Source organism: Corapipo altera, unplaced genomic scaffold, assembly GCF_003945725.1.
Source record: "Corapipo altera isolate COAL_440 unplaced genomic scaffold, ASM394572v1 2b, whole genome shotgun sequence".
NCBI classification, from domain to species: Eukaryota; Metazoa; Chordata; class Aves; order Passeriformes; family Pipridae; genus Corapipo; species Corapipo altera.
The window spans coordinates 8,020,101-8,044,821 of NW_020884874.1; the positions used below are offsets into that span (position 1 = coordinate 8,020,101).

General features: G+C 44.3%; 1 protein-coding gene across 2 annotated transcripts in view; it reads left to right on the forward strand.

Annotated features, from left to right (window-relative positions):
* The window catches only part of SOBP (sine oculis binding protein homolog), a 116,332-nt gene extending 101,915 nt beyond the window's left edge, over window positions 1-14,417 (forward strand). For both annotated transcript variants that reach the window (XM_027633651.1, XM_027633657.1), the window contains one exon: window positions 12,984-14,417. The gene's annotated coding sequence lies outside the window, so the exon portion shown is untranslated. The remainder of the gene's footprint in view (window positions 1-12,983) is intronic.
* Window positions 14,418-24,721: the final 10,304 nt, after the last annotated feature.

Here is a 24,721-nt window from a genome sequence, read left to right on the forward strand (position 1 = left end):
CATAGTTATAGTTAACATCCTTGGACTAATAACCAACATATACAGTAACTCAGTAGTCAAATGGATATTTTAAATCGTTACACATTCCTAGGTCCTACTAGTGGGGATCCCCCTACCCCCATATCCTGAGGTATGGATGGACTAAATGTCCCTCGGCAGTGAGATCTTTATTGCAAACCTCAGTGTTACCTCTGGAGCTTGAAAGATTCTCTTCATAAACATACGCACTCTTCTACCTAGGAGTAGTGATTTATCTGGTGAGAAGGACACTATTTGGCTGTATCCTTTCTATTTAATTTTAGGAGAGCCATGATTAATTCTTTCTTTCCCATCTTATTCAAGCTCCTCATAGCTCTTTTAAGCCAGTGCTGGGACACTTGCACATTTATGTGCTTGTAGTGTAGACAAAGACAGGCTGGTTCTAAGCATCTATTTCTGCTTGCCTGGACCATCCAGACTGCAGCAATGCCATTTTGATGAGGTCCCAATCCCAGGAGGAGTTTAATGTTATTCAGAGCCAGAGCTTAAAATCTCAGAGAGAGTTCTGGCTTCACCGAGTTATGTATTTTTGCCTGTTGATGTGATTATACACGACATAACTTCACAGACAGTATTTGACAGTGAAAGTGGGCAAACTGAACAAGCTGCATTGGAAAGACAAGAAGGATGCTTTATCACTCAGTTACTGTCCTTAGCTCTTTGTATTCTCTAAATGTCAATAACTGCCACTGTGGTTATCCTCAGGAATAACCATTTTCCCATTCACCGAGAGTTTTACATATTCCTCTGTCTCAGTGTGAGGGTTGACTTACAGGAAAGTTTTCAGGTTGCCAGGCAAGATTAATCTGACCCAATACAGACATCTGGAACAAAGACACAGCTGAGCTAATTGTCTAAACTCTCTTTAAAATCAACCTAGAGACGCAGGCATTTCAGGAGACAGCTGAGCTCATCCTGAAGTCAGCAACTAAGACAGCTCAGAGAAATTGTGCCCTAGGAATGCCTATTTCTCCCTACTGTGAAGGAAACTTAGGGTGACTGGCACAGATACAGATGTCCCCGTAGACACTGGAAGTTAAAAAGCCCAGCCTAAGTGTCTGCCATACCTCTGGGGTTTGTGCAATAGCATAGCATGGCACAGTGATGACTATCAGTTAGTCTGTGTTTGTCCTCTCCTTCCTCCAGTAAAAGAAAAGAAACAACCTCTAAGCAGAAGAGATCAGGTCCTTACATGCTTCAAGGGAAAGAAGATACCCCAAATACTCTGTAGAAATAAACAGCATGGTAACCATCTCATTCCAGTGGGTACTGCAGTGAAACGTGGGTCGGTTTTGAGCCTCTCGAGCACGCACAAGTGATTTATGCAGTTCTGATGACTGATTTGAGGTGAGGACTCTGTGGTTTCATGCAGAGCCCTCCTTTCACTATTACTGGTCATAGCCAGTCTGGGGGAGCAAAGGGGCTGCTTAGATTTCCGCTCTCCCTGCCTGTTAAAACTGCACAGCACTCAGACCTGTCTATGTCTACACACAGGGGGTAAGCAGGGGGAGGAGAACATTGGTACAGCCTCTTGCACTGCAGCTGTGACCTCTGCTGTGCCCATGGGTTAGTTCCTCCTGCCAGGAAGCATGGAGGTAAAACCCTGCTCCTTGGGCTGTCCAGATGTGGGGAGGATCCCTCAAGAGAGACTCCCAACCTCATAGAAATTCTGATAAAATACAAGGAGGACAAAAACTGCACTAATAATTGTGTTGACTTGGACCCTTGGAGGTTTGTATTGGTTGCACTGGCCACACTAACCTGGGAGAAAAAAAGTCCAGTAAATTCTCTTTTTCTCTCTTGCCTCTTGCCTACTCTAATTGGAAAATATGAACATATTGCCCTAATGTGCAACTTTTCCTGAATTTTGTTTCCCATCAAATTGTATGACAAGAAGGAAAATAGCCAAATATTTTTATGCTAGAATTCTGGACAGACAGATTGAATTCATATAATAGCAACACAGACTCTCTAAAAAGGAATCAAAGCAAGCATGACCTTTTTGGGCAAGTCGACAAACTCTGGATTATTCAATGTACCAATTACTTGATTATTGGAAGTGCTAATCAACAACATAATCCTTGATGTCAAAGTTTAGTCTCTCCATCAGGATATGGACTGTCAAGCTGATCTTGCTTGATGCAATTTGAGGAACTAGCAAAAGATGTCTCGGTGCCAAAGTCCTACTATGATAAAGGAATGAAGCTAGGGAGAATATTCTGTTGAGTGTTATTTTTTCAAGTTTGAGTAACGTGAGTTTCTAAAATTAGCAGTGTTAGTGTTGCCTGCTACATGCTTTATGTCCTGATGGGATCAGTTTTAGCCCTCCAGCTTTGATGTCGAGGTTTCCTAAAGCAAATAAATGAAAACACTGACATCTGCTTGTATTTAACATGATAGTTATGATAAACTGAACTAGAAAATGAAGTGGCACATGCTAAACTCACAACTAGCTTCTGTGTATGTGTATGTGTGTTGGCTAATCCTACTTTGGGGACAGAATGGTAAGAAAAGGAAGGAATTTTTCTGCTTGTGTCAGCAGAACTTCTTCCAGAAATAATGGAAATAGTAGCCACCTACAGAGCCAACCTGTATGTCCTGGGGTCAGCGTCTGCTGAGTTACAGAGCAAACCTTCATCTGTCTAGTCCATGCATTGTAGTCGTAAAAATATACAACATGCAGAACCACTCCAGTTCAGGGCAGAGGTAATCTATATCCCACTGTGAGCTCCTCTGCCCATAATGGTCCAGCACAAGATTTCCTGCTCTGGTCAGGATTCCTGAGGCAAGGGGCATAGCTATTAACCTCCTTTTCTGCCCTAAGAGACTTCTTCTCTCCCCTGTCACTGTAACATCCATCTACCAACATCTTACCCTGCCCTGCTTGCTATGAACAGGACAGAATTTGACCTCAAAGATATACTTGAAAACAGATTTTCTATATTTAAACATATTTCTATGCTAGTCATCGTTATTGACACAGTATTATGGGCCAGAGATTTAGCTAATTTTAACTGAATATGGTTCCACTGATGCTAAACTAATCTAAATCAACAGAGTAATTGGACTCATACACTTAGCACCTATTCTTCTGCTTCAGAAGTTTTTCTTCACCTGGCTTCTTATGAGCCTACAGAAATTTTCCATTTATCCCAAGGGGGAGAGGAGAGACTGCTAACACCGCTAAGTCTTAAACACATTTGCTGGGAACTGAAGCTTTGCCCTTGGGAGCTGCCTGACTCTAGCAGTGTGATCTTATGTTTCAAAACTGCCTGTGTACCTTCTCAGATATATTAAATCAGAAAAAGGATTTCCCAGGGGAAAAAAAAAAAAAAGGGAAAGAAAAAAAAGATTCTCAAAATGGTGAAGTATAAAATGACATCCTTCCAGTGTAGCTTTCAGCTCCCACATCTTGCTGCCGGGATGTGGGAGTGCTAACTTCCGTCTCAGTGGCAGTAAATAGCAGGCTCGTGGTATGCTGCCATAGATCACTGCACACTCTTTGAATCAAAGGAGTAAGGACTGATTTCTTATGGGCTCCTCCTGCTTTTCTATAAAATCTCCTAGGGCATGTGTTTCAAATATGAAATCTGATTCTTGACCCCAATTTAGAAAATGACTACACCTGGTCTGATCTGTAAAGGTAATGAGCATCTAGGGCTGTTTGCAAAGAAAACACATGACTAGAACTTCAGACAGCAAAAATGATCATAGCTCGATTGACAGACCCACAGAAATCTGCAGAACCTGTGACTCCTGGAGACTGTAGCCTACCTGACAGCTCCCAGGACCTGAGACCCCTGACTTCAGAGATCATTTTGGTGCTTACTTGCTGTGATTAGTTTTAATTGTCTTATGAAATTAAAATTATTTGAACTGAACTAAGCATCCAATCCACACCATTCCCTAAGCTGGTACAACCCACATTCATTTGAAACGATGAGTTACTCATAATACTTTGCCAGGCTTTAAAGACTAATCAGGCACTTTCATACATATATGGTCTAATGCTCTTCTTGTTTAAGTTGTTTCAAGGCAGATTTGGCTGTATTCAAAAGTGTTAATATTGAAACAACCATATGGGGAGACTCTAGCTCCCCCATTAGCCTGTTCTTTTGCCATCTAGCTACTGAAGTCAGTGGCCCAGGGAGAGTTTATAGGGGGGAAAAAACCACAACTCATAATTAAATACAGAGTCCTTAGCAACAAAGACCATAGTAAAACAGACAGGCACTCTTGTAAAAACGTCATCTAGAAAACAATTGCTTTTACGTGCAGAGGCCAAGATGCTGGACAGGATGTGTCTGATTGCCACTGAAATCTGGTAAGGAGCTAAGCACCTCACAGTCTTTGTGAAGCTTGACCCTGAAACATCATGGCCTACGTCAGTGCAGAGCAGTGAGCTCTGAACAACTGTGGGAAGCTTATAAAGTATTTCTCAGTATTATGAGCAATGCCTGAAAGTGGGAGAGAAAGGAACAAAACACTTTTGAGGACTGTGGTTGTGAAAAAGTTGGACATACTCAAGCAGTGAGCCATAGATTTTAAGATAAAATTAAATTCTTGTTAAAAAAAACCAGTGGAAGATTGAAGCAAAGCAGAAGTGAAATTCTTTGAGCAAGAAGTCAGGAGGAAATCAGATGATGGCAAGCAAGCCTTTCTGAAGCAATTTTTGTTTCCAGATTACCTGCTGAGCCTCTCCTGAATCTTTTATAGGTCCCATATAGTAAAACAGGCAAGTTAAGCATGTGCCTGGGTGCCCCCATAAGTCAAGGACTCATGACTGAGACCTACTAATCATGACCTTATTTATAGTATTTTGATAATGAGCTGCATTGCACTCCTGAGACCGGAGGTTACGTTTGGAAGCGTGTGATCATCTCGTGAGAGCCTCTAACATTTTGTAACCTCTAACATTTTGCAGAACCCTCAACTATTTAATGTTTGCTTCTACCATGAAAATTACAGCTGATTAAATATCTGGGCTTGGTCCTGTTTAGTACTGGGCGCACTCAGTGCTCAGTGCCTTTAATGCGAGTTGAAGGCCCTCGGAACATTCTGGATCAAGGTCCTGCCTCTGACTCCTTTGCATGGCTTTACTTCCCCAGACACAACTTTGGCTTCTGGAAAGAATGGTATTCCTGTACAACATGTGTCTCAATTTGTAATGATATCCACCCTGCAGCTGGCTTGCTTTTCCAAGTGTTTCTGAAACATTGCTGCCTTAAATTCAAGCCAACCTTAAATTACAAATTTTCTAGAGGTAAAGAGGCTGGACTGCATTTACCGGGAGGAGACCCATGCTCTCTGTTGGGCTCCATCTTCCAGTCCCAGTTTTGGACTCTCATGGTGTGTAATGTAATCAACTTCCATTGAGGGACACATTAAAAAAAAAAATTTTAAAAATAGGGGGTTTAGGGGTTGGGTAGTGTTGAGTGAAATAACTATGGAGTTCCAACCTCCCTGGAAAGATCTGCATCCCATCATCAGGCGACTGATATTGAAACCTATGGTTAGAGCACTTTTCAGCTATTTATTTGGAGCCCATATGGTTAAATGTAAAACTCTGTGTTGTCTGCTTATGCTCCAAATATTTATAAGGTTTCATGAACCACTTATGCTGCCACTTGTAAGTTGTATATCCAAAAGGAGAAGAAAAAGAGCCCTTTCCCACAGGAATTCTCCAACAGAGAGAAGCTTGAACATGATGATAAAAGATACATGATGAAGTCATTGAAAATTTGAATTCGGACCCTAAATTTCACAGATCAATTAAAATGCCATTCAGTTTTATTTGAAGCAGTTTATCAATTATTGCTGAAATGTTCTTCTTGGTGGTAAACAGTATAGTTCCTGTTTTCTTGAGGTGGGAAACAGAGAAAATCTAAAGCAATGGTTGGGTCCAATGCAGGTCTTTCAGTATCAAGCAGTGATGGTGATACGGGGGATTCTCTAAGGTGCCCAGCACTGCACTGAGGTCTATGACAGGTCTCACCCACTTGCTCCCTATGTGTTCTGGGGGTTTCCTTTTCCTTTCCCCACAGTATAATCTACATGACATTTTGACCACCTGAGCATGCCCCCTTGCCTTCGGATGTGCCTTAGACTTGAAAGGAACCAGGATGGGGGCTGTGAAAACCAGGGAGAAATGCCACAGAGATGGTGCCAGACATTCAGTCCTGAATGGTTAGGGATGGAGGGTTTGTTAATGGGAAAATGGGAAAATACTGATTGCTTCCTGATACATGATGCTGAAATTTGCAAATGCTGATTCTGAAAAGAAAAAAGAAAAAAAAGTATGGTTACTATTGTTGTTGTAATTGTTATCATTTTGTGACCCACAATAGCATTTCAGGTTAAAAAACCAGGACTCTCAGAGGGAGGTATGGGCTGTGGCTCAGCAAGACATCTACCCTCACCATCCTCCATACCACTATCAACAGTTAATCTGCCTTTTTCTGGCTATTTAACTGGTTTTACTGGAGAGATCAACTTGAATAAGAAAATTGAGAAGCACCTTAGAATAGCCAAAAGCCTAGTGGTTTGGGCCCACAGGAGGCTGCTGAAATTCAAGCTGAAGTTTCTATTCTGATTCAGACAAAATCGGAGGCTTAAAGAAGGGTTATCATATCACAGTGGTTGCCTGTTTTCAGGAAAGGAGAGTAGAAACTGTCTGGATTTGGTTTGCCTTCTGTTTCAGTTTTTATGTTTTGAGGTTGGGTTTTTTTGAATTTCTTTTTGTTTTTGTTTGGTTTTGATTTTGTTTGTTGTTGGGGGGTTTTGTTTGCTTGTTTGTTTTTTTGGGGTTCTATTTTGTTTTGGTTTGGTTTGAGGTGTCTTTTGTTGTTGTTTTGGGGTGTTCTTTTGCTAAAAGATCCTTGCAAAGTTTCAGCTCTGTTCGAGCTTAGAATGGGAAAATTTGTTGAAAATTTGGCTTGTTTTTTTTTTCAGAGGAAAATCATATATTCTACCACGTCTGCACATCAGTGGGGCAAAACAAACTAGTTACCAGGCTGCCAAACACGCTCGTTCTGCACTAACTGGAGGGCCATGGGCTGCCTTGTTTTTGTGGAGATATACCCAATTAGCCGAGTGTAGATCAGGACTGGCCCTGGCAAACTCTGTGGGCCACTATAGTGGTCTGCTATAGGGTACACTCTAATGTAGAGATTAGAAATCCAGAACCATGGAGGAATTTTCCACTTTGCATGATCCATGTGCATATCTCAAAGTGCCCCAAAATATAAATCAGAGACCTCCTGTCAGTAAAAGCCTGGAGAAAGATGGTGTCATGAGACTGGGCAGGAGGATCTGGTTGACATTGGTTTTGCCTTTAGTTCACACTGAAAATGAAGGAGATTTTCATAAACTCACTGAGCAATCATTCTACAAGAGGTTAAACCACGTGAAACTTCTTTGATATGGTGAAAAACTATATGAAGAGACTATTTAGAGAGGCTTTCAGGAGATTGCTACTTTGAAAAGAAGAATGTGGTATAGACAGGGAGGGAAAGATGACAACAGCAGGGAAACCAGACAGCAACACCGATGCTGGAATCTGGGTAACAACCCAAATGCTCATCTTAGCCTACCAAGTCTGGTCTCCTCTGCCTTCCTCCAAAGCTGGTGGATATAGAGACTCTTACCAGATGTGTTTCAGAGCACTGAACACAGTGCCTGCTCTGGAGCACCCCAGGCTGTGGAAAGGAGAATGAAGGCACTGGTCCTCTCCTGTTAAAATTCCTGAACCCCTACCACTGCCCTACCTGTAATGCAAGGAGAGGAAAGGTGAAAGCAGACTGATTCAGTGTTGATCTGCTTTCCCAAAAAGCTTGGAAGTGATGTGAACATGAGGAAGTGAAAATTTAAAACGCTGTGGCATGGGCTCCTGGTGGTAGCTGTTCTGCCCAGGAGAATCCAAATCTGAAGGGGAGAAGAGGTGCAATGCCCTTGGGTCTGTGCAGAGCAAGTGGTATGGTGAAGCAGTGTTGCTGCTTTCTGGTACAGGGAGGATTTACAGCAACCCAGGCCATTCTCCTCAAGTATATGTCTGGTCTCTGGTGAATTTAGGTAATTCTATTTCCACTGGTTATGAAAAAGAGCTGCATGCTTAACGGGGCTCTAGACTGTACTCCTATTTTGTCTTTATGGAAATGTATAATGGAGGAAAGAGACTCCTTTTCCCTTTGCCTTATGCTGTATCCCTGTCATGGAGCCTGAGGCTGGAACAAAGCAGTCAAGAGCAGACTCTGCTGTTATATACCTGGGGTTTGAATGATGGTCACTGTTTTTGAAAGAGGCAGAGAAAACTCCATTTCTATCTTGTTTCTCTTCAGTGAACTGGCTGTCTGGTAAATCCAGAAGCATGGCCCCCACATTTCCTTGGTGACTCTCAGAGTCTCTTCCACAGTCAAGATTCCTTTGGTCCATCTTTTTGAGAGATGATTTTCCCTTGGCCCATGCAGGAGCATGAAGAAGAGCCTGGAACTGTATTTCCACCATTTCCTTGCTACATAACAAGGTCGTGGTGGCATACATCACTGTTCCTGACTTCATCAGCTAGTTTCAGGGTTCAATTCAAGTTTAGTGATAGACGGTCCTAACTGTACCAGCAAGGAGCGGAATATAGATGTAAACTGGTGAAATTTCCCCAAAAGCTTTTCTAGGAACTGATGCAGTAAAGCAGGAGTCAGCATACAACAGACCTTTTGCTTTCCAGTTCATCTTTCTCTCTCAAGGTCCTTCCCTGACTACAAGGCAACTGTATGCAATTGCAGACATGGTGCGTCCCTGCAACAATTCAGTCATAGAGCTGGGGGTGTCCTTACTACTTCTTCTGCCTAGGCATAAAAGGACGGCAAATCCCAGGGCTCTTCCCCAATGCATTTCTTAAAGTCACAATGTCTGCTCAGTTTACATCTCATGTTTCAGTAGATGGAAGAGCCTGAGTTTAATAGCTGACCCAAAGCTGAGGATTCTTAGCGTACAAGTTCAGAGCAGAAGGAAATCACCACCTTTGAAATCAAGAGTTGGTGCATAAGGACTCTGCTTCTTTTCCTATTTGTGCTAAAGGTCTCCCCTGACTTTTGCAATGTGGTATCCCTTCAGTCAGCTCATGGAAAGATAAATCACAGAGTATTGAAAGGGGAAGGTTTTAATGAAGAAGCTTGAACTGCTTTAAGAGTTGCTAAAAAATAAAATAAAATAAAATATATTGCAGAACTATTACAAGTAACAGATGATTCCAGAGTGTTTCCAGGGCTGAGCTTGCTCCCATGCTGACTTTAGCTGCGCTCTTGTGGTTTATCTTCAGAGCAGTTTCCCTGAGAAAATAACTGCAGTGCCTTTACTCTAGAGCCATGCATGTCCCAGATGAACTAGGCCTCTTTTAGCACGTCAGCATTCATTGTCTGGGTGAATTAAGTACTGTGCTAAATTATGGAAACTCTGCCATGCCAGTCCACATCAACAGTTGCCTCAGCCTTTCCCACCCAGTCTCTAATTTTTCCTGAACAATAAGATGTGAATTTGGAGATAGAATTCAATGGAGTGTAGAATGAGAGGGAAGCAACCATGGAAAAAACTGGGTGTGGGTGTGGGTGCGTGCATGTGTCCAAAACCATGTCAATGACTTGGCCACCCTGAGGGGGCAGGACATCACTGGGGAGGACACTGTGTAAAAGTAGCTATTTCTGGTAGCCATCACTGCCAGCAGGAGCATGCTGCCATGCTTGGCACCTGGGGCAGTGTTAGGAGCAGACATATAGGGATTAGTGCTTGGGTGTGAGGGAGCAGAAGAAGGACATTCCCCTGCAGCTGAGCTACCCAATTCCTCAGCATGGAGGGGGAGTGAAGCAAGGAGCACTTCTAACGTTTGGCTCTACCAAGCAGGGCCAAGCTTCCCACCGCCACAGTCTCAGGGGCTGCACAGGACAAAGGGCTGTAGGTCTGCAGCAGCACCTGGAAAGAGCTGGCTAGCTGCAGAAAGGGAGCAGGGATGCTTGTGGGGAAGCTTTGCCTTAGCTGCCAAACTGACCTGCCGTGCTCTAATTCTGTGTTGCTCTAGCAAGGATTTAAATCCTCATGTGTCAGAGCATCAAGCAAAGAGGAAGCTCTGTGTGGGTGCAGCCTGTGTCACAGCTGCCGATTGCTCAGCCTCCGAGGGCACCAGTGCGGTTCTCACCTATTTCAGGGAAGCACTGCATCACTATCTGAGCCCTCATACATGAATCTTTGTCACCTGCTTGAGCTGGGTCATCATCCAGTTGCATTATTCTCTTTCTCCCCCTGCACTAACAGTAGGCCAGAAATGAGCCTTCCTGCTTACTGTCTCTGTCACATTTTTCCTGCTGCCTCTTGGATTGGAACTACAGCCTCCCTCTGACTTCTCTGTGGGCTTTCTACCCAGGATCAGCCCAGCCCATCTTGGTTTTGGAAAGCAAGAAAAACCCAGTATGTTCACCTCAGCACAACTCACATAAGCTCAACTCCGTGGCTTTATCCATATGAAAATTCTCCTTTTGTGGCTGATGCAATTTTTCTGTCTGGTCAGCAATATTTGATGTGTGTTGAAGGCAGGTTCAGCTCGGGTGAAGAGCATATGTTGCTCTCCTAAAAAATAATTTGTTTTTTTTAGGGGAGATATAAATAGCTGACTTAATTGTGCTGGTCATCCACACTAGTGTTGGCATGAGGTACATGACATCAAACTCTGAAGCAGTGATGACGAGTGCATTCTCATTTCTTTATAGAACTTTGCATGCTATGCCTGATATGGATTTTTATTCTGTCACTTGATTGCTACAAAGATGCATTCATCAAATGCAATTACTGCCATATGAGCCAGTCAACAGGGAAGGTTCTTCTCACCAGTCTGTTACACTGGTCTACCCGCAGTAGGGGAAAACAGACAGAACTTGCACAAATAGATAACTGCTCTAGGCAGAAAGTGTCAAGAACCACTGAACTTCCTTATGCTCTCCCTCCCAAATAATTTACCTGTCTGTGCTATGCCATACCATATGAGACTGGTTAGTGAGGGATGGAAATTCATTTCTGTCAATGTATGGAAAGAGAGGAGTAGGCAAAATACCTGAAGTGCAAAGTGAGGCTTCATACAGACATTACAGGTTTTATTTTCTCTGCTTCCCTTGTGACAGTAAGATTTCAAGCCAAAGAAGTGACAGAAAGCAGTTGTGTGCTTTATGGGGAATACTTAGTAGGTGGATACATCCCAGTTCTCAGTCTAGTTCTTGTTCACAGCTTTCTGTGCACACAAAGAGGTTCATCTTGCTAGGCACATTGGCTGTAAGTGCAAATGTTACTCCTTAACCTAGTTGTAGTGGTCTCCATGCCCTGGCAGTTTATGCTGGTCAACATATTCAATGTGCCTTCCAGTCTCTACTTTGAGAAGGGTGGAGGTTTGGCAATGGGATACAAGCACAACGTTGAGAGGGGTTGCAGAGGAGCCAGTGTGAAGGGGAGATAGTGGAGCAGACTGAGAAAAAAAATGTGCCCCAGCACCAAAATTAAGGCCGATAAGTACTTCAGAGTTTCAATCCAAATTGTAGGGGACAGCAGATACCATCCAAGGAGACAGAGTCCAAAGCTCACTGTGTAGGGAGAAAGGACAGTCCCTGCCAGGTAGCCTACATGGTCAACTGGCAAGGGAAGCAGAAGCACACAAGGCAATGATGTATCTCCCAGTAGCCCCCAGGCATCAGGAGCTCATAACCACCTGTGTGTTGTTAGTTGCATTGTTGTTAGTTGATGAGGTGATTTGGGTTTTCAAGAACATGATTCCAAAGATTCTCGTGACTCTGGCCTTCACCACTGGCAAAGCTCACCTTATTTTAGGGGAGATATCTTGCAGCTTTCTGAAGACCTCAAATCATTAAAGTTGTTTACTCCATTATTGTTCACCCAATCAAAGCACTGGTGGGCTTCAGAAGGGATTTGTCTGAACTGGTCCTATGGAATTAATCCATTTTGTGCCCTAAAAAAAAAAAAAGAGAAAAGAAAACAGAAGCAGTTAGAACCCCATATCAAATAACAGGAGAGAAATGGACCTGGAAATGATGACCAGGATACAAAAAGGGAACAACTAGAAGGTTAAATCCTTTCCCTAATCCTGTAATCTGCTCTAGCAGGATCTGGAGGGTTTTGTTGTGGTCCATGGAAATATATGTGTTCAACATTGAAAATACCAGATCTTAGCAATTGTTTACCTTAGTGAGAGTAATGCCTACTTCTTCTTTGGGTCCTAAAATGCCTTTATTTTAATTCTGTTTGTCATACTGGGCAGTGCCAATCATCATGCTCTGCTGGTTGTGACTCCCTGGTGCTGTAGCTGTTATGGTGGTGGTACAAGACAAGTTGCAGATCATCCCAAGAGAAGACTGAGGAGGTTGTGGGATACTTCAACCTGACCTCACTCATAGCAGCTTGTTTGGCTGTGCTGAGCATACACTTCTGCTTTATAGGACTACAGATTTGGGGAAAGGCCAAGAGGGGCATCTTCAGTTTGCACACACAGCATAAATAGTCCCTACAGATTTAATTCTGTTAGTGGGAGATGAGTATTTACATGACAGTGGAGCTGTCTCTAGGTACTGTCCCAGTTTCCTCATGAGACCAATCAGCCCTGTGGAGCCACGCACCAGCCCGTGCACTGCGTGCCTCTGGGGAGCCCTGGCACATCCTCTGTCCTATCCCCATCCCAGGTGCTGTGGGATCCTCATTCAATTGCTTCCCCTTCTCTGACTCCAGTTTCCTGTCTGTGCTGTGAAGAGAGCAGTACATTGCAGCTCTGTAAAGCGTCTGCCTCATCCTGGCTACCTGTCCAGTATGAGGCTTTGTGGAATGTGAGCTCAGGCAGTGCCCTGCCTGCCTGCAATGAGTCTCCTGCCGCTTGCCCTGACCTCCTCTGCTTGTCTGCTTTGCAGGAGCACTTGCTTACAGGGTACCTTGCATGGAGAAAGGGAGCAGAGCAAACCATGTCACTCCACCACCGAATGACGCCAGCTGGTCCGCTCACCACCCCCTCTGGCTAAAAGTCCAAGCAAAGAAAGCAGCTTCCTGTCATGAAGCCCCTCCAAGGAAGCCTCGGTCCCACGGGTGCCTTTGACCCAGAAGACAGCACATCATGGACCTACACAGTGTGCTCAGCATTCCTGCGACCACCCTTCTTCTCCTCTTGGAACGCTTTTTCCTCTTGGTTTCTTGCTGGGGGGGATTTTTCACCCAGGTTTCAAAAACCACACGGACCAACATAGGTACTTTTCCCTCACTGACTTGGAAGTTCAGATATTTGAGACTGGACAATGATATGGATTTTTTTTTTAATTTTTTTTTCCCTTTGAAAAACTGCTGTGGTTTTGCTGCTACACTAAGAATCGTGATTTGCATTGTATGGTTTTGGACCTATTCAAGTTTTGATGGGGGAAAGGGGTAATACTGGAGTGGCAACACTTCAGAGTCATCTCTGTCCTACCCATGATGCACTTTTAAATGAAGAGTTAGAATATTTTATTGGCTAATATGCTTTCCTTGTTATTTTTACAAAGGCCACCTTTATCCTTTCTAATGCCATATTTTCAGTGTTACACTTTTATGGCTTTTAATTTTTGATTTGACAGATGTAAGAAGCAGCATGAATAGTTTATACTGTGGTTTTTCAGAGACTGAATGCCAAGAGAACTCAGTAAATGTTTATTCTTCTCAGCTTTCTCTTTAAATTCCCCTAAATAGCGCCCCATTTGGGAACAGAGCAAGAGTGTTGAACTAAAGACCAAAATTCCCTCAAGGTGTAAAATAATCTGAGGGGAATATTTGCTGGGCGTCACGAAAGACTTGGATGAAATTTCAACCCTGATGGTTTTCAGTGATCCAGGAAGGCAGTGAGACAATCTCTCCATATGCATAGCCCTTTCATGATAATTAGAATGGTATGGACAAACCAATGAAAACAAGGGTAAAGTGAGAAAGATCCCCCATGATTCTGTTTCACTGTTTGCTTTCTCCTGTCATGGTTAAGAGAAATGTGCAATTTGATCCTCAATCAGTGGGTGGAGGATAACAGGGTAGAATTTACTTGTGTGCACTTGTACAGTTGTAGCCAAGAGTCCAAAAGTACACTAGAGCATGTTATACTGGCACTGAATTGGTAAGAGAGTCGTGGAGTATCCCATTCTGACAAATAAAAAAAAAAAAAGCAAAAAAAAGCCAAAAAATAAAAGTAAAAAAAAAAAAAAAGTAACCCATGAAAACCCCACAAAAATCAAAAAGAGAGAAAAAAAATCGAAAAAAAATATTTCAGATCACCTTGTGATTCAGTGTAACTGTTTACTAACTCAAATAAAGCAATTGTTCACTCTTGAGTGTTCAGAGTACACCTTTTCTATAAGGCTGCTGCGGGGAAGTGAGGAGCAGTTTGCAGGAGCAGTGTCTGCGTCAGCGGTGTTGGGAGCAGGGCAGCAGAGTCAGTTGAACCAGAGCCTTGTAGTGATGGTGCACTATGAGCACTATGTATATACTGTATTTCTATATTTTCCTTTGTACAGTTTCACTTAAGTCAAGCTACTGTTTTACAGGTGCTCCTTATTTATTAGAGCTGTGAAAGCTTGGAAATCACACCGGGCGAGTAAGCTCGCTTTTTAAGAAAAAACAAACAAAAAAAAAAAACAACAAAAAAAAGAGGGGCGGGGAGGGAATCCAACAACTCCTGAGTCTAAGGAGAGAGCTCAAAAACATCCCAATGAAACATCTTAAAGAGGGCAAGAATCTGAAGCACCCTCAGCGTGCTCTGCTTTCCTTTTGGGCTTGCAGCTCTTTTCTCTCTCCCTGACTGGTGTCAGATTTATTAAAACAAAATAAATCTCCAAGAAAAAAAATGCACTTAAAATGTGCTGTTGTTTTATTTTTTTTTCCTTTTTGTGCATGTGGTTATTCATTCCTCTACCTGCCTAATCACAGACAAAAAGCCCCCTCAGTCTGAAGTCTTAGAAAAATACGGGTAAGTGTTCTTGAAAGCTGTATCTATGTCCCTTCCATCTTCATGTCTCCCTTGACAGTTCTCTGTTTCTGCAGTATTTAAGGAGTGGGGAGAAAAAACCATGCACTCACCACAGTGCAGAGTTAGGTCCTGATCTGGGAGAAGGCCCATGGATAGATGCACTTGCTGCAGCTTCGTTCATTTTGAGGGGATCTATCCAAGCACAATTTGCTCATGCTGCACCTGTGGCAGTGTACAGAAGTGTGTTCTGCCTACTTTTTGTGAGGATGGGGCTTTTCCATGTATGAACTCCCCCTGAAATCACAGGTTCTTCAAAGCACCAAACTCCTCCCAAGTGCCCCCAGACCTCTGCGACAGCTGTCTTACACAATAGTGTTTGGTTCTCAGCTCTTGGCCAGCACAGCCAGTGCTGCTGATGTAGGGGTTGGAAATGTCTGTTGAGCTCTGGAACTATTAGACAGTTTCATTAACCAGCCATGTAAGGCAAACAACAACAGCCTAAGTATGCCTGCTCGGAAGGGCATGCAGAGTAAAGCTTGTCTCCCTATAAACAGCTTGCTGCATCTCTATTTATTCATATGAACTTGGCTGTAAAATGAAGGCTGTGTGTGTTGATTTTGCTTTTGTCAGTGGTCCAGAATTGTTAGCACACATTTTCACTTTTCTGAAAAACAACAGACTCCGTAGAGAAATCTTTCTCTCTGGTGAACTGGTTTTTTTTGTTGTGGGTTTTTTTTTTTTTTGGTTTTTTGGGTTTTTTTCCAGAAATGGAATGAGCTTGTCAAAAATCATCAGGACAGCAGAGGTAGAGAAAGTGATCTAGGCTGGAGCTGACTTCACACATTTCCAATGATCACAAACTTACCTTAGCTTTCCTGAAGATTTGCCCGCTTTACACTTTCTTAACAACTTACCCCAAAATTCAGAATGTGAACAACTGCTTTGGACAGCTGAATCAGTTCATTGTTTGTTATTTTAAAAATATCTCCAGCTGCATATATGGGGAGAAATATCCAAGTACACATAAACCTTGAGGAAAATTTAGACCAAATGGTATGATACATTATGCAAGAGAAACCTGCTTTATTTTTGAGGCCAAATCCATCCCTTGTACAATGCCAACAAAATGAATGGAATTACATGAAGGATGTAAAGGTCCTTTGCAATTAGTGGGAATCCAGCAAACCTGCAGAACAGTGCTTGCTTGCTGCTGATGTTATTTATTACTTACTAAGACCTAATAGTCAAGCCAAGCTCTTTCCTGGAGAACTCACTACCAAGGAGCCAAAGAAAATCCTGATGGACTGGGAGATACAGGGGAAGGTTCCTGTGTGCAACAGCCATTGCTCCAGCTCTTGCACGTGCACAGATTTGAGATGCAGAGATTGTCTTCATGAGCACAGAGAAGCAGCTTTGCCTCAGGTCTCTAAGCAGTTGCCCCTGTGTGCATCCCTTCACACTGCTGGGGCAGAGGAGGAGTTTGCTGTGATCAAGCTGCACGGGTCCTTCTGCTTGCACTAAATTCTCACTGTCAGCGTGAATTTTGCCCTTGTGATAAGAGGGGGTCTGTGTGCTGCAAATGCTCTGCATTAATTTCCTGCTGTGTTTTCTTAGATGATTTTGAGAGATTTATTTTTTTTTCGGAACTACTACACATGACAGTTTTTGAGTGGCCCAATTCCATGAATAAGGATGTCCCTCAAAATGAAAACAATTTGTGCTTTTTCCATGCTAAATTATAGAAATAAATTTGCTTTTTTCAAATAAGTGCTGTGAGCCAAATTTGCAAGGATGCTTATCCAAGTGATATATCCCATTCTGAGGTCCATATTTGGACACCCAAATCAACACTCAGCCAAACACATCCATGAGGCATTTCAGTGCCATTTGGAGTGTCCATATATAGAACTGGATGCCCTAACTTCATTGCCTTTGTTTTAAAAATAGGCCTGGAATATGTAAAAGCATCATTTAATAACAACTATGACAAACATTCTGTGCTCGAACTAAGACCAAATTTGCTGAAGCTGGTTCAGGTGGATTCCCCTGGAATTGCTCTGGATTTATAGAGGTGTAACTCAGAAAAGAAGCAGTCTCTTAAGTTGCCTTGTCTTCCACTCCCACCCGAAGCTGTCATGATGTTTGGGATCTGTAAATGGGGTAAGGTGGTACTCAGGCAGTAGTCATACGTGCAGCAGAGGGAGAGTCAAGAACCGAGTTGAATTTGCTTCATATTGATCATAACTGCTTGAATGTTTTGGAATGAGTAGAACATCTTTACATAGGCTTGCACACATTTTATTTGTCCTTTATGTGGTACTGGGCAAAGAAATGCATTACTACCTTGAGCAACGCTGGGACATTTTCCAGAAAACATAGGACACACCAGCAAAACACAGAACTGTGAAAAACACAGCTGAACAGCTGCTCCTGGCTGTTTGCTTCCAGGAATGGTGGGAGCATAGCCCCTCAGAGGTGCAGTGGATGCTGGCTGCAGGACACTGCAACACCTCCAAAGGAGACAGAGTATCTGATACAGGGCTGCCCCTCAACCTATCATGTTGGCCAGTCAAGCCTTGTTGAGACTTGAACCTCTATGACACTGAGGATCAGACCCAGCCACAGGGGAAAAAAAAGAGTAACTTAGGCCGCTGACAGCCTCTTTTCTCAAAGCTGTTCCCTGGTCTCTAAAGCATCACTGCCGGAGAAGGTAAGTTCCCAGCCACTTCACCCACTGCTCTACTGAAATAAGTTTTCCAAGAATACGCAAGACCTTGCTGGACCTATTTAGTAAAATAAAAAGGCTTGAGGAAGAAGCAATGTTGCCTTCTTTTCCAGAAAATTGTTGTCCTCGGAGGATTTTCAGAGGGACCGGGAGACTCTGCTTCAGTCTCCTTCTTCAGCTGAAAGAATCAAGCCCACATAGGCACATGCAAAAGAAGTTGTTGAGGGAGGCTGTTATCCCTTCCCATGTCCCAGGCCAGGATCAGTGTGATACAATCTCTCCCAGCTTGTCTGCTGGGACACAAGCTACGCCAAGAAAGGCAGGAGAGGTTCTCTTCACTTCTCAGGAAAGAGGCGCGAATACAATACCTGCAGTGCTGGGAAGAGGAAGCACAGCCCTCCAGTTAGGGCTTGTGGCTTTCTCCTGGAACAAGGGCATCTGCCCTAAAGGGCTTTAGAGTTGCTGCAGTAAATACTGACTCCCTACAGAGCCCATCTCTGAAGCAAAGAGAACCTTCCCTAAGCCAGCTCCCGGAGTTCTCCTCAGCCTGCTGCAGCCATGCCTTCCTTCACACTTCCTGGGCCCTCAGCACAGGAGGGCAGGCAGCCAAAGAACTCCCTGGGGCAGCAGTGCTGGCAGCATCCCCCAGTCAGCTCTGGAGCAGGGGAGCGCGCCAGGCTGGCAGAATTGCACCAGCAGGTCTGCCCCATATGTGCTGTGTGATGCTGGCCCTTCACACTACCTGTCCTCTCCTTTTGGAGTACCTAAGGAGATGCGGTTTCCAGCTCTAGCCAAAGGAGATTGATTTATTGCATCCCAATTGCTAGCATGGTCTTTGGCGTGACAAGCATTATACGAAACATAATGTTTAGGGGACACACACACACACACATAACTCGGGAGCAGCCCACTATATAGCTCACGGGTATCTTTCTAAGCATAAGGCTAATCAGGCGCCCAGGCACTGCAGCACGGCTGGATGCTGGGGAAAGCTGGCTGCCGCCCGCCCACTCTCACGAGAGGTGCGGCAAGATGATTTACGGGCAGGGTCAGGTAGAGGAGCTGACACAAGCGGGTCGGAGAGGATAGGTGCCAGCCCACAGGCTTACTGTCAGTTAACATCCAGGGAACAGGATGGAAAGAGGGCAGGAGCATGAGTTGAATTTCTTAATAACGTGAATTATAAAATAATTTCCTGTGTTAGGGGTTAGGAAAGAGAACGAAGGACCCGGAGATCTTCCAAACAGAAAACAGCTTTTGTTAAGGCTTTTGGCCTAAGGAGTTTGAGGGGGGGTGGGTGGTGGGAAGGGAAAGTGCTGGCACATTTTTGGCTGGAAGCCTCAGACAACATATTTTTTATTCTAGTCTTTATTTTTCAAAATAAAATCATGGCAAGGCAGCAACAAAGAAGGGGAAGAGGGTGAAATTAGGAGGAACAGTACCCAAGTATTTCCCACTTTTTTCTGTCCCTGCCATTAAACACACAGGGTCTCCTTTATTATATACAGTAGCGGGATTAAGCCAGCAGCCCAAAGGTTAGGATTGCAACAGGATACTTTTATACTTATTGATCCTGGGGGTTTTTTTAGGGAGATTGTTTTCATGAAAGTTTAATTCACCTTTTTTAGCTTCTGAGTCTAACTGCCACACATTTTATCCCCCTTCTTTGTGAAATGCTAAATCCATCGGTAGGTTTTAGTTTTCCTGGTGTAACTTTTCAGAAACTGTATATCTGCATAGCAACCCCACTGCAGGCAGCTTATGTCACGGTATCACATGTCAGAAAGATGAAAAGAACTCCAAATCTGAGCTGCTCCACAAACTTATGTCCTCCATTCTCAGACATATATCTTCTGTACTTAATGTAAGTGTCAGGAAGGCAACTTCAAGGCCAGAGAGGTGTGAAGTTTTATCTTGGAGATGACAAAAAAAAAAAAAAAGACACATGGTCTCAGTTCAGCCTTATGTGGACAATCAAGTGCGAAACAAAGATTGTCTTTTTCCTCCTCTCTCCACTCCCCACAGCCCCCACCTCCCCGTGTCCCTGTTGTCTGCTTCCAACTGCAACTTGAGCCTGAATCCTGAGCCCAGTGTCCAGATTAGAGATTGTTGACTCAGATTTAGTGGTGAAACTTGAGCCAGGCCCTGTTGATGGCATAGCCTTGAAGGAGCAGGTTTACTTCAAGCCAAAAGAGAGATCACATGTCAGACGAGAGCCTGCCTTTCCTTTATCACAAACTTCCCGATCTCCCCCTGTTCTAATCATGTGTGTGTGTCCCCGCCTTGTGCCCACTTTCAATTCCTTCTATAGGGTGTCATAAATCAGGAAATTAGCAAGCGTGTGGCTGCCCTTTGCCACAGGCAGAGACAATGAGCTTGCTGTGTTTTTAACCAGTGGGTAGCACTTAACATAATCAATGGAGAGCTACGTGCAGAAAGGATGAAAAATTGGGTCTTGGTCTGACCACTCACAGGGTATTTCTCCTCACCCATGCAAGCTGCTTTTATGAGAATACGACATGCCCTGGAAGCTTGCTCTCCATTTTGCAGGAGAGTCATTAAAAGAAATCATTACATGTTTTTTTTTGTTCTTTGGCACACACACTGCTTTTCCTTGGCTTCTGATTTCATCCATCTTTCAGGCGCTTCGTGCCTTTAGTAATTTATGTGCAAGATTTTTCCAAACCTCCAAATGTTTTTCCATTTGGCAAACTGTGGAAGCCTCCACAGAATGTAGCTGTAGAGTTTTCTTGTACTTCAAAACATGAGCCCTGTTAGCATAAAGATGCATCTAATACTTGTAATCCTGTACATAAAAGCTATAAATTCATCTAAGACAATCAAAGACTTTTTTCCTTCTTGTGAGTCTTCACTAGCCTTTTTGCTGTAACCCCTTCCTTGATATATGAAAGGAGAATTTCTCTACGAGCGTTGTTTCCTTTAACTACAGTTTTTGGAAGCTTTATGGTACCATATGGAGAACTATTTTATTCTGCTGCTGGTAGCTTTCTCAATACTGGCTATAAATTAGATCATTTTCCTTGCGTCTGATAGCCACACACTATCAGTGAGACACATTAGCTCTCATAGGAAAATCTGTGAGAATTTGTTAGAAAGCGATAATTTTCCCACCATAGAGAATCTAATTCCCTACTCTAATACTTACAACGGTTGATTAAAAAAAAAAGTATATATTTCACTGAACATGAAGTTCACAAGTTTGTAGACTGTTTTTTCAGAAGTCTCTTCACATTGCTCCTGTCCAACCCCTGTCTTTTGAGATGGACACATGATGACAGATACCCTGGCTCGGCTTTTTAAGGGCTCCTAAGGGGCACAAGCACTCATATGCATTTTAGGGAGACTTGAGGAGGTTGCCCAGCAAGTTAAGAATGGCCTCAAGAAGCAGTTAGGTTGCTATGAGTTGCAATCTGGGCTGCTGTGGCTTTCTCCAGGAATGCAAACCCAAGGGGAGATTCATTAAATGTTTTTTATAACGCAGTCCACTGAGTGACATCCCCGAAATAGCAGGGTATGTAACCACAAGAAAAGAGATCTTTCTCTGGCCATCCATGCTCATGGGAAATTACCAGATATTGAGGAACAGGAACAGTATCTTTGCTTTTATTTGTTTAATTTCAAAATCCTTAAGTAGTTTGCAAGGTTGCACTATAAAATACTTTCATTTGCTGGAAGTCCCATCTGTACAAAGTTCCTGAACAAAGAGTCTGTTTTGCCAGCAGAAACTGGTCCAGTTCAGGCCTAACGTATTATTTACACAGAGTTGTGTTCCATCCATGCCTTCTCGGCATGTACTACCCTGCTTGCCCTGGAAATAAATGCTCAGTGAGACTATAGAATAACTGGTGGGATAAGTCGCTTCAACAGCACCCAAACTGCTGCATCTAAACTGAATTTACATGGAAAGAACTATGTATGTTTCACTTAAGAAAGGACAGCTCTGTTGCCAGCTAGTGCAAATCCTCCAGAATCAGTCCTGATCTACGCTGGCACAGGAGAGAGGCGAATCAGAGCAGCGGCAGGGACTTCTTTTTTCAAAGAAATGAGGATGAATGCTGAGAGCTTTGACAGTCCGTTCCTGTCTTAGTTTCCATCTGTGTCAATCCAAAGAAAGCGGAGGGAAGGATCGGTGAAATTCTTCCAGCCGACACTGCTGTGATAGAGAATGGAAGTAGTCTCTTATACGGCATTCCTCAGACTGCCAAACTATGATGACATTTCTCTGAGATGCACATGACATCTGCATTAAAAGCTGAAGATGTCAGTGTGATCTGGGCTATTATGGTGAATTTATTTCTGTTATATCAATTTAAAATAAACTATTCCCTGACTAAATTAAATTAAGAGTACTTTATCAGTGTAGGCATGAGGTACATTTTCCTCTCATAATTTACTTCATTTTAAGTGACTCTAGATTTTTGCTTATCTTAGTGCATTGATAAACTAACACATTTGATTGTCAACACGCATTAAAAAAAATATCTAGCTGTCGAGAGAGAAAATGTGTGGAAAACACCAAGGACACCTGGGCACAGGTGTGCGCTTTTCCTAGGCTATTAAGCTGCAGCATTTTACCATTTCCAAAGACTTCTTTTTTTTTTACCCAGTTTTTGTTTTTGACTGGCTGAGTGCTTTTTCTGCTCTCTCAAACTCCTACGCATTGCATCCAGTTTGCTCTTCCAGAACTGATTGACTACTACAGCAGGTCACCACCCCTGCTGAAATCAGCCAACAAGCCGACCATAACCCCAGCAGATGTTTGTGGTTTATAGGCCAAATGAGAGCCCCGCAGACCAGCGAAATACCAGCACCACAGATGTGGAACCTGGCCACTTGACGCGAGCAACACAAAGCCCTGTCCTGCCCAGCCGGGCTGGGACTTCCAGAGGAGCAGAAGGTCTGAGAGACTAATTAGCCTGCAGAGCCAACATGCTGGCCTATGCTCCATCATTTTGATTGGTGCAAAGTCCTTTAATGAAACGTCGCATGAGTGAAGTCAGATGAGGCCCCTCTGTAACTTCACCTCAGAGTCTGGCAATCACCTGAGTTCATGATGTCTCCAGAATTTGCCAGCCAGCTCTGCCAGGCTCTGCCACTCACTCCAGCTGGGCCAGGACAGCCAAACAGCCTCATTACCACAGTCTGCACTGCTCCTGCACTCCTAATGCAAAGCAGGGAAATATAATGGTGACATTTCCAAGAAATTTATTTATTTATTTATTTATTTATTTATTATTTTAAATTACAGATGCCGCTAGTAAATAATGAGGAAAAAAAAACCCAGAAGCTCTCAGCAGGACACCGAAGAGCTGGAGGATGGCACAGCCCATTCTCAACCACACTCTTTTGTCCAAAGAACATGCTATTTCTCTGCTGAAAAAGCCACATTTTGTGCTTTCTGAACCTGACAAGCCAGATACAAACGATCTTTGTGGTTAACACCCTCCAGGACGCCTTGCGGTGCAGACTGCCACTGGAGCATCAGGAAGGTGTGGTTCAAAGAAAAGGTAGGGGGAAAAGCAGCAGCATTGTGAACGCACTGCCAGGCAGAGAGAGGCCCCGCGCCCGCGTCCTGCTTGACACAACGCGCGTTTTCCCACGTCCCATTTTTGGCGCCGAACGATTTGAGCCAGCACCGAGCCTTTCCGTGTGCGCGGTGGCGGAGCTGGGGAGGGCGGGCAGCGGCTGGGATGCTCCCGGAGGAATTGAGCCGAATTGACTACGGCGCCCGCCCCCGCCCCCGCCCGCCTCCGGCACCGCTCGGCTCCGGGCGCCGCCTGGCGGCACCGCCGGCTCCCGCCGGAAACCTGCCCCGGGGCGGGATGGGCGGCGGACGGGACCCCTACACGCCCGTCCCGCCGCCGCCCCGTCCCCGCCCGGCCCAGAGGAGCCGCCGCCGGCGGCTGTGGCTGCCCGCGGCCCGGGGCGGCCGTGCGGACCCGCAGCCACAAGGTGTCAGCCGCGCTCCGGGCAGGGGCCTCGTCGCTGGCGGCGCCCGGTGGCGGCTCCTCGGGGCGCGCAGCCGGGACAGAGAGAGGGGCCGGAGCCCGCCCGGGCCGCTTCTCCCCGTGGAGTGATGGGTGGGGAGCGACAGCTCTTGCAGCCGGCTTGCAAGCCGTCAGATGTCGGCCGTGGGTGATGTCCGCGGCCCTGCGGGAGGCTGTCCTTTCGAAGAGCTCGGTGCTTAAGGTGTTTCTGCCGGAGCTGCCAAAAAAGCTACTCGCATCAAGGCATTGAAATCTTTAATACAGGTTTCAAGGGAGCTGAGCACTTCAGTAGAAATTAGAGAACCAAGTGTTGGCAGAGCGTGTGTGATTTAGGGACAGAAATGCCACTGCAAATCTCTGGGACTTGGCGCTACCATGTTTTGAAGAGGTAGCGCAGTTCCACCGGCCCTGCAATATAGTCACACCAACGCTTGACGGGCTGCAGTGTTTTACACCTGCTGGAGGCAGGTGAATCTCTTGCAGGGTTGCTCTAACAGCACGCTTGATCTCCAAAGGAATGACCTTGCTGAGGTCCCTGCCATGGGATACCTCTGGTTCCTGTGGGTAGCCTTGCAGGCTTCTATTCTCCAGGATGTGATTCCCCGATTGAAAGCCAGCACACAGGATCTGGCAGCTCCAATAAACCTGGAGTCAGTGAGCTGGTGGATTTTGCTAACATAATCCAACAGTTCTTTGTAAAAATTGAGGGGCTCCGTTGGAGACTTGTATGCATCATACTCAAAGTAAGTCCCCTTTTATTGGTAGGAGACAGGAAACAACAGAGTGATTAATTTTTTCCTAAAGTATGTGCTTAACTCATGGAAATAGATTTTTTTTCTGCTTTTGTATATAGTTATTTATGATGTCTGGTTAGGAGCCAGTTCCCAAACCCATGTTCCTCGTTCTCTAGGTAAAGAGCAGGAAACTGATTTCTGA